Genomic DNA, 10,187 nt, shown 5'->3' with positions numbered 1-10,187 from the left:
GCTGGGGTGGGGTTAGCAGGGGACTTGGAGGCAAAAGTAGGGGGCTCATGCTGCGCCCTGTAGATGCCACTCAAACTGCCATGTCTTGGGCTTTGCCTACCCTAAGCTCACTATACCAGGAGCAGAAGGGGCTCCCAGTCACCTGGCCCCAGACCTTGGGCAACTCTTCTCCAAAGAAGGAATGGGGTGAGGGCAGGGAGCCAGTGGCCTCCTTGGCTCAAACCCACTCACAGGAGGCAGGGTTTTCTCTGGGGACCAGCCTGAGGGCTCATGGGGCAAAAGAAGAGGTATGGGAGGAGGACGGAGGGCAGCAGCCTGGGGCAGGGTGAGGCAGTGAGTGGCTTGGTTTAAAGGGCTGGTTCACTGACCTGAACCCTGCCATCACTTGGCACAGACTCCCAATGTGATGGCACCTGGAGCTGTCACCTTGTTAGTAATAAGAATGACACCCTCTTCCTAGGCACTGACTATGCTGTCCAGATTCTTAGTGCCTTATCTCTAATAAATGCCATTTTAGACACTGTGATGGGCCTTATTTTGGGAAGATGTTTCCAGCTCTCTCGTTCCTCCACCACCCTGCCCTCCTCTTTTGCTTTCTGTTTCATCTTTCTGGCCCATCTTTCCCCTCCTTCTTCCTCCCCTTTCCTCCTTCTCCCCTCTCCTTGGCCTCTTCCACATTCTGCGTGCTGTGGCTCATTGCACTTCTAACCTCGGTCTTCCCCTTGGTGAAATGGAGCCTTACAGATTCTCTGCTCCTGTTCTCTGGTCCCCTTTGTGAGCCTGGCATCAGCTGGTCTGTAGAGCCATGGCCAGCTTTGAGTGGCATCTGACTCTCTCGTGTGCCCTTCCTGGGGATGCAGAGCCACATCCCTTCTCAGGTTACTGGGCTGGGGATGTCTGAGTGGGGCGTGGGTCTCACAGAAGAGCCTAGTGGCCTTCACCTGGCTCTTCCAGGTAGGCACACCCTCTCATGACCACCTGGCCCTTCCTTCCAGCACACGGTGGTTAAATTGCTTGTCAATGAAACACAACATCTTGGGCCCAGTTTGGCTCTGTCCAGCGGTGGCAAGTCCTTCTCACCTCTCACACCCAGCACAAAAAGGTCCGAGGCATGGGTGCTCAGTCATCTCCCTCTGCCCTCTCCTCTCCTCCCCATCCTGAGTGCCTTCACCCACATCCTCACCACCACCCTACTGTCATCCTCCCGAGGGAGTGTAAGAAACATGCACTCCAGTGGTTACCCTCCCCCTCCCCATCAACAAGGTCTACGTCCTCCTCTGAGCCTTCCTGGGAGTCACGACTGACTTCTCTCCCCTGGAACCCAGTGCTGTGACCACAGGTGCCTAGAAAGATTCTCTCCCCCTGGACTACTATAACAAATTAGCACAACCTGAGTGGCTTAGAACAACAGAAAAAAATCTTGTCTCATGATTCTGGAGGTCAGAAGTCCAAAATCAAGATGTCAGCAAGGCCATGATCCGTGTGATGACTCTAGGGGGAGATCTTTCCTCCTGTTTTCTATCTTCTGGGCTTGCTGGCCATCCTTGGGGTTCTGTGGCTTGAATATGCATCCCCTTAGCCTCCTGGCCATCTTTGCCCTATGTGTCTTCACATTGTCTTTCCTGTCATGTATGTCTGTTTCTGGGCTCCAAATTTCTGCCGATTTTGTTTTGTTTTGTTTAACCTATTCTATCCATCCCCTCACCCATTTCTCCTCTGGTAACCATCAGTGTGTTCTCTGCAGTTAGAGTCTGTTTCTTACTTTGTCCCTCTCTCTCTGTTTTTCCCTTTACTTGCTTTGTATTTTAGATTCCACATATGAATGAAATCATATGGTATTTGTCTTTCTCTGGCTTATTTCACCTTAGCATTACACTCTCTAGCTCCATTCGTGTTTTGCAAATGGCAAGATTTCATTCTTTTTTATGGCTGAATAATATTCTGTCATATATATCCCATCTTCCTTATCCATTCATCTGTCAATAAGATACTTGAGCCGATTCCATCGTTTGGAATTGTAAATAATGCTGCAATAAACACAGGGGGCATGTATCCCTTTGAATTAGTGTTTTTGTAATTTTGGGGTAAGAACCCAACAGTGTGATTGCTGGATCATAGGGTAGCTCTATTTTTAACCTTTGAGGAACCTCCATACCGTCTTCCACAGTGGCGGCACCAATTTGCATTCCCACCAACCATGCATAAGGGTTCTTTTTTTCTCCACATCCTCAACAACACCTGCTGTTTATTCTGGTTTTGGTTTTAGACATTCTGACAGGTGTGGGATGGTACCTTATTGTAGTTTTGATTTGCTTTTCCCTGATGATAAATGATATTGAGCATCTTTTCATGTACTGTTGGCCATTTATGTGTCTTCTTTGAAAAATGTCTATTCTTATCTTCTGCCCATTTTTAAATTGGATTATTTGTTTTTTGGGTATTGAGTTTATATCAATCCTTATATAGTATTTAGATACGAACTCTTTATCGGAGATGTTTGCAAACAACTTCTCCCATTCCGTAGGTTGTCTTTTAGTTTTGTTGATTATTTCCTTCACTGTGCAGAAACTTTTTTATTTTGATGTAGTCTCTGAATTTCCCCTCTTTATAAGGACACCAGTCATAATGGATAGGGCCCACCCTAATAACCTCATTTTAACTTGATTACTTCTATAAAGGCTTATCTCCCAATGAGGTCACACCCTGAGGTCCTGGGGGTTAGGAATTTAATATAATTTTTAAAAAATATTTTATTTATTTATTCATGAGAGACACACAGAGAGAGGGAGAGAAAGGCAAAGACACAGGCAGAGGGAGAAGCAGGCTCCATGCAGGGAGCCCGAGGTGGGACTCGATCCTGGGACTCCAGGATTATGCCCTGGGCCAAAGGCAGACGCTAAACTGCTGAGTCACCTGGGATCCCTCAAAAGAATTTTTTAAGAGGAGCCAGGGGGATGCAATTCAACCCATAGCAATTGCCAAGAATCAAAAGGCTAGATAGCCATACTGGTTGTCGAGAGTATGGAAAACAGGCACTGCTACAGATTGGTACAATTCAATAGAAAGTCTTTGAGAAAGAAATAACACAATATCAAAGATGCATGCTCTTTCAACCAGCAATTTCTATTTGTAGGAATTTACCCTATGGATACACTCACATACCCGTACAAGTACAAGGATATCCATATTCACCCTAGCAAGTGACAAGACCTGCCTCTGTTGGTTTTCTCTAAGTCCCTTCTGCTCTTGCCCCCTGATTTTAAGGGCTCCTATGATAGTGTTGGGCCTGCCCTGAAAATCCAGGATAATCTTCCTCTTTGACCTGATTAGTCAACTGATTGGTAACACTATACCTACCAAGTTCCTCTTGCCACGTAATGTATGATAGTCTTGGATTAGCATCAGAGGGCATAGATCATGGGGATCAAACTTCCACCCACAACACATTTAATTATTTAATTAGCACCAGAGGGTGTTAATTTAATTATTTAATTATTTAATTAGCACCAGAGGGGATAGCTCATGGGGAACAAACTTCCACCCACCATACATTTAATTATTTCATTATTTAGTTATTTAATAAAATAAATTATAGTATATCCATACTATAGAGCTCTGTGTAGTCATTCCAAAGAAGGAGGCAGCTTAATATGTGCTGCTATGAGTGTTCAAGATAATAAATGAAAAAAGCAAGACACAGAGCCATGTGTATGGTGTGCAACCATACATTTTTAAATAAAGGTTTTATTTATTTATTCATGAAAGACACACAGAAAGAGAGGCAGAGACATAGGCAGAAGGAGAAGCAGGTTCCCTGTGAGGAGCCCAATGCTGGACTTGATTCCTGGATACCGGGATCACAACCTTTTTTTTTTTTTTTTTTAAAGATTTTATTTATTCATGAGAGACAGAGAGAGAGAGAGAGAGAGAGAGAGAGAGGCACAGACACAGGCAGAAGGTGAAGCAGGCTCCATGCAGGGAGCCCGATGTGGGACTCGATCCTGGGACTCCAGGATCACGCCCTGGCTCGAAGGCAGGCGCTAAACCGCCACCCAGGTGTCCCAACTATACATTTTTTAAGTGCTTGTAGATGTATATAATATCTGAAAGCCTTCACAAGAAACTAGTAATAGTAGCTGATTTAGAGAAGGATAATTTGTATTTAAGGTAGGAGAAAGTCTTATTTTCTAAGTTTTGTATTATGTGCTTACATTGATTATTCCAAAACCAAACCCCATCTTCTCCTCCTTTTCCTCTTGCTATTTTTTTCTTTCTTCTTTCTTTCTTTCTTTCTTTCTTTCTTTCTTTCTTTCTTTCTTCTTTCTTCTTTCTTTCTTTCTTTCTTTCTTCTTTCTTTCTTTCTTTCTTTCTTCTTTCTTTCTTTCTTTCTTTCTTTCTTTCTTTCTTTCTTTCTTTCTTTCTCAGCATAGGAAGATAATCTTTACTATATTTTAAATAAAAATGGAGCTGGGGCACCTGGGTGGCTCAGTTGGTTAAACGTCCAACTCTTGATTTTGGCTCAGGTCATGATTTCACGGTTGTGAGATTGAACCTTGCTTCAGGCTCTGTACTGGGCGTGGAGTCTGCTTGAGATTCTCTCTATCCCTCTCTTTCTATCCCTCCTCTTATTTTTCTCTCTGTCTCCCTCTCTAAAAATTTTTTTTTAAATTAAAAAGTAAAAGCACGGATAGCAAGTTCCTGAGGCATTTTTTATTATTATTCTTTTAAAATCAACCTTTAATAACAATAATCAAAGCAAGCCTTAACTACACAGATTATTTTGGTCACTATGGTAATTGTCAAGGGCACAAAAGCTAGCAGCATGAAGTAAAATATGGGTAATGGCTGTGAGAATTTTAGACATCCCCAAAATGTAGATCACTGCATGAAATTCTATCCTTGTATTTTCTCAATATTCCTCTTAAATATGGAACAATTATTGTATCTTTTTTTTTTAAAAGATTTTATTTATTTGTTAATGAGAGACACACAGAGGAAGACAGAGACAGGCAGAGAGAGAGGTAGTCTCCCTACAGGAAGGCCTGATGTGGATATTGATCCTGGGACCCCAGGATTACACTTTGAGCCAAAGGCATACGCTCAACCACTGAACCATCCAGACATGCCTACAATTATTGTTTCTTTGCCAAATGTCAAACATGCACACAGCATTCTGACAAGAATATTATGCTAATATTGTCAGTGCTAATACTAAGCCCTTCTTTCCCCCTCCAAAATGCAATGAATCATGGTTCCACTCCCTGTATGTATTAGTATTAGTGATAATACATGCAATTAATTTTGTTTTCCAGGTCAAATAAGAAGATTGACTTCATATTTTGTGACCAGCTGTGTACTCTAATTTTTTATCTTTTATTATCTTAATAAATTTAACTATATTTCATAAGCCCTGAGATGTTTGTTAACCTGCTAATGATTGTATACTTTTATTTTATTTTACTTATTTATTTTCAAGTAGGCTCCATGCCCAGCATGGAGCTGAATGTGGGTCTTGAACTCATGACCCTGACATCAAGGCCTGAGCTGAGATCAAGAGTCAGATGCTCAGGGGGATCCCTGGGTGGCTCAGTGGTTTAGTGCCTGCCTTCAGCCTGGGGTGTGATCCTGGAGACCTGGGATCAAGTCCCACGTCAGGGTCCCTACATGGAGCCTGCTTCTCTCACTGCCTGTGTCTCTGCCTCTCTCTGTGTGTGTCTCTCATGAATAAATAAAATCTTTAAAAAAAAAAAGAGTTAGATGCTCAACTAACCAAGCCACCCAGACCCCCCTGGTTGCATACTTCTAAATTAGTCTACTTATTCTACTCAATTCGAACTCCATGTAATAACTGTTTAAATTATTTACAGATGAGGAGTGCCTGGTAGCTCAGTCGGTTAAGCATCTGACTCTTGATCTTGGCTTAGGTCATGATCTCTGATTGTGAGATTGGGCTCGAGTCTGGCTCCATACTCAGCAGGGAGTCCGTTTGGGATTCTCTCTCTCCCTCTCCCTCTACCCCTCACCCATTAAAATAATAAATTAATATTTAAAAAATTATTTACAGATGGCTGTAATTAAAACAATGACAAAATTTACTACTTCCCTGGCTAGGCTGCTATTAATGCCTTTAATTAAGAGTTACATATTTTATGCATTTTTTTTACTTGCTAGCAGCAACTTTTAAAATGACATCTATAATTCTCTGTGAGCAATAAGTGATTTTCATTTTGCTTACTTCTATACAGATACTCAGATTCACTTTTTTCTTAGTGTAAGGGGCAACTCTTCCCCAAACATGTTAGCTGTCCAGCTAAACAAGTGCTAAAAGATACTCAGAATTTGAGCAGTACACTGGTAACTATAGTGCTAAGAGAGAAATATGGTCATAATAGGAACTCAAGAAATGAACTCTACATGAAATGAGTGAATTGTAAGGCAATTATTAGAGCCATGTACTTTTAATCACATAATTTTGTTTAACTAGGGAATTCAGGTTCTCAGATTTATTATTTTTTAAAAGACTTTATTATTTATTCATGAGAGATACACAGAGAGAGGCAGAGACACAGGCAGAAGGAGAAGCAGGCTCCTCAAGAGGAGTCCAATGCGGGACTTGATCCCGACCTGGAATCATGCCCTGAGTCAAAAGCAGATGCTCAACCACTGAGCCACCCAGGTGCCCCAGGTTCCTGGATTTAATTTGCCCTCAAGTGTAAATTCAAGAATTTGAAATTTTAAAAATCTCTAGCTGAAAGGGAATTTTATCATTTGAATGGATTTCCCCATCTCCATAGGTACACATTAGCAAAAAGCTGGTGAAAATATGACATTGTATTTTTATTGTGTTGTGCCACATTTCTGTATTCACTTTTGACCAACCTAAAATTTTTCTTTTTAAAATGATGTCACATAGAATATGAGATAAGCTGCCATTTTGCTATGAGATTATTGATAACATTGAAGCGTCTTGCATGTTTGTCATTTAGCACATTAAGTAACCATTATCCTTTTTAGAAAGGATACAGTGACAAATTTTTAAGTTAATGGCTTTGGCTGAACACCGTTAGTCTGTCACAGGACAATAGCAGTGGCGAAAACATTGACTATACAGTTCATGGCTGGGTTCTCCCATTTTACAGTACAGATTCCATCAGATGCACATGACCAAAACATGAGCTGGCTGTGTGAAAGCCATATGCACTCCTCTGGACCACTGCACAATGGTCACGATATATTTATAGGCTTTTCCCAACTTAACCAAATGTGTTTAGGATTGCTCCATTATGCCTGCAGTCCATTGGTTGATATTGTTTTGGTTAGTATCTTCACCACCCAAGACCCTGTCTATATACTCTTCAACGATATTGTTGGCTTTGTCAGCTTTGAAGCCAACCTTGTCACAGTGGCGGTGGCACTCCTCCATGTGTGGGGCAGAGCTTTCTCTCTCTCTCTCTCTTTTTAAAGAATTTATGTGGAGGATCCCTGGGTGGCTCAGCGGTTTGGTGCCTGCCTTCAGCCCAGGGCTTGGTCTTGGAGTCCTGGCATCGAGTCCTGCGTCCGGCTCCCTGCATGGAGCCTGCTTCTGCTTCTCTCTCTCTCTATCATGAATAAATAAATAACATCTTTTTAAAAAATAAAGATTCTATGTATTTAATTGTGATAGAGCACACAAGCACAAGCACCAGCAAAGGGAGAGAGAAGGGGAGAAGCAGATTCTCTGCTGAGCAGGGAGTCTGACATGGGGCTCCGTCCCAGGACCCCAGGATCATGATCTGAGCTGAAGGCAGATGCTTAACCAACTGAGCCACTCAGGAGTCCCTTCTCTTTTATTTTCTTTCTTTCTTTCTTTTTTTTTTTTTTTTTTAAGATTTTACCCATTTATTCATGAGAGACACACACACACACACACACAGAGAGAGAGAGAGAGAGAGAGAGAGAGAGAGAGAGAGAGAGGCAGAGACACAGGCAGAGGGAGAAGCAGGCTCCACGCAGGAAGCCCGACCTGGGACTCGATTCCAGGTCCCCAGGATCACGCCCCAGGTGGAAGGCGGCGCCAAACCGCTAAGCCACCGGGGCGGCCGGTTTTTGTTTTTTTAAAGGATAATTCCTTCTGCGAGTTCTGAGACATCTCAGTGTAGAGCTGTATTTCCTAGGACTGACGCAAGATCTTTCTCCTGAGTTCTCTGTCCCATTCCCTGAGAATTACAAGTTTTCCAATTTGGCTGATGGGAACAGCATTGTTTCCATCCCTATGTGAGAGCCCAGTCTCATTCCTTCTAATCTTTCCCAGTGGCACTACCTGGATCTTGGGTAGTTGCTTCATAAGCACATTCTGATCAGTACAGCTCTTGATGGATATCCAGGGGCCCCTTTGTGTAAGTCTGCCTCCCCGGTAATTCTGTCCTGTGAACTCCAGCTGCCTTGGTATCTCAAGATGCTGATTGGCATCCCCTCAACCCAGTAGAGCTGCTGGGCTCCAGCTGCGTTCTCCCTCTGGGCAATCTGCCTGGAAGTCCTCACAAGTCCATAAGATAGGGCCATCACAGGGCTCACTTTGTTTGTTTCCTTGTTTATCTCTCAGGAACCACTGTCCTTTGTTGTCTGACTTCCAGTGTATTGATGATCATCATTTCATATCTTTGTATGGTGATGTGGTTATCTGGGGGCTGGATATTGTTTCAGGTAGGAGGGTGAGTCTGATCTCTGATATTCCATCTTGGCCAGAAGCATAGGTACAATGGTTTGATAAGGGTCTTTGATTAGTGTTTAATCTATTTTATATACTTGGCCAATTAAATCACTTTAAACATTTTAAGTCACATTTATAAAATTAATACACTTCCTATTGAAAGACTTCAGTTTTTTGATTAATAAATAAAATCTTTCCAAGGACTAAAGAAATTCCATAAATCTAATACATTAAATGTAGATTTTTAAAAACTTCCCGCAATGGAATATTACTCAGCCATTAGAAATGACAAATACCCACCATTTGCTTCAACGTGGATGGAACTGGAGGGTATTATGCTGAATGAAGTAAGTCAATCGGAGACGGACAAACATATGGTCTCATTCATTTGGGGAATATAAATAATAGTGAAAGGGAATATAAAGGAAGGGAGAAGGAGTGTGTGGGAAATATCAGAAAGGGAGACAGAACATAAAGACTCCTAACTCTGGAAAACGAACTAGGGGTGGTGGAAGGGGAGGAGGGCGGGGGGTGTGGGTGAATGGGTGACGGGCACTGAGGGGGGCAGTTGATGGGATGCGCACTGGGTGTTATTCTGTATGTGGCAAATTGAACACCAATAAAAAATAAATTTATTATAAAAAAAAGAAAAAAAATAAAAACTTCTCTCACTTTTTAAGTCTAATACATTATAAATACCTATGTGTTGGATCTTAAGTTCTCTTAAGTGTTCTCATACTGTTTACAATCCTAGCATGATTTTATTTTTTTAAAGATTATTTATTTACTGATTTGAGAGGAAGCAAGAGAGAGTGAAAGAGCACAAGCAGGGGGAAGAGGCAGACTCCCCGCTGAGCAGGGAGTCTGACATGGGGCTCGATCCCAGTACCCTGGGCTCATGACCTGCGCTGAAGGCAGATGCCTAACTGATTGAGCCACCCAGGTGGTCCTCAATTATATATTTTAAATTGAAACTACAAAGTTGGCCATTAGGCCAAATTCTCTTGAACATTACAAATATCTTAAATCCCAAGTGCTAAGAGATTATTTGATACAAAGGGTTTAAATTTGTTAAAGATGATTAGAGTAAGTATATCTATTCCTAGGCTTAAATGAAACTCTTTCCCATATTAGTTAGGATATTTTTGTATCTGCTGTAACAAGTATGTTCCAAGGGTATAATTGCTCGACCACAAAAAGATTTTTTTTTTTTTGGCTCATATAATATTACCAGGCAGACATTCCTGGTAGGCAAGTAGCTTTCCTTCATATGGTTATTTGGGGACCTAGCTTCCTTCTTCCTGAGACTTCTCTATTCATTCTCTTGTGCCTCCTTGTCATCTGCCTCCAGCTGGCAGAACAATGAGGACCACCAGGGGGAGTTTCTGGGCTGGCCTGGAAGTGGCATGTTCAGTTGTGCTCAGGTTCCATTGGAAGGGACTTAGCCTTATGTAAATACTTTCTTGATATCTGACTCCTGACTGGGCAGGAGCTCCCT

The 10,187-nt window shown here is 42.1% G+C and overlaps 1 pseudogene; it reads right to left on the bottom strand.

Annotated features, from left to right (window-relative positions):
* Positions 1-7,071: 7,071 nt before the first annotated feature.
* On the bottom strand, positions 7,072-7,423 carry LOC121487893 (annotated as a pseudogene).
* Between the last annotated feature and the right edge of the window lie 2,764 nt (positions 7,424-10,187).

This window comes from Vulpes lagopus, chromosome 3 (genome assembly GCF_018345385.1).
Source record: "Vulpes lagopus strain Blue_001 chromosome 3, ASM1834538v1, whole genome shotgun sequence".
NCBI classification, from domain to species: Eukaryota; Metazoa; Chordata; class Mammalia; order Carnivora; family Canidae; genus Vulpes; species Vulpes lagopus.
This window is presented reverse-complemented; position numbering and strand designations above follow the sequence as displayed.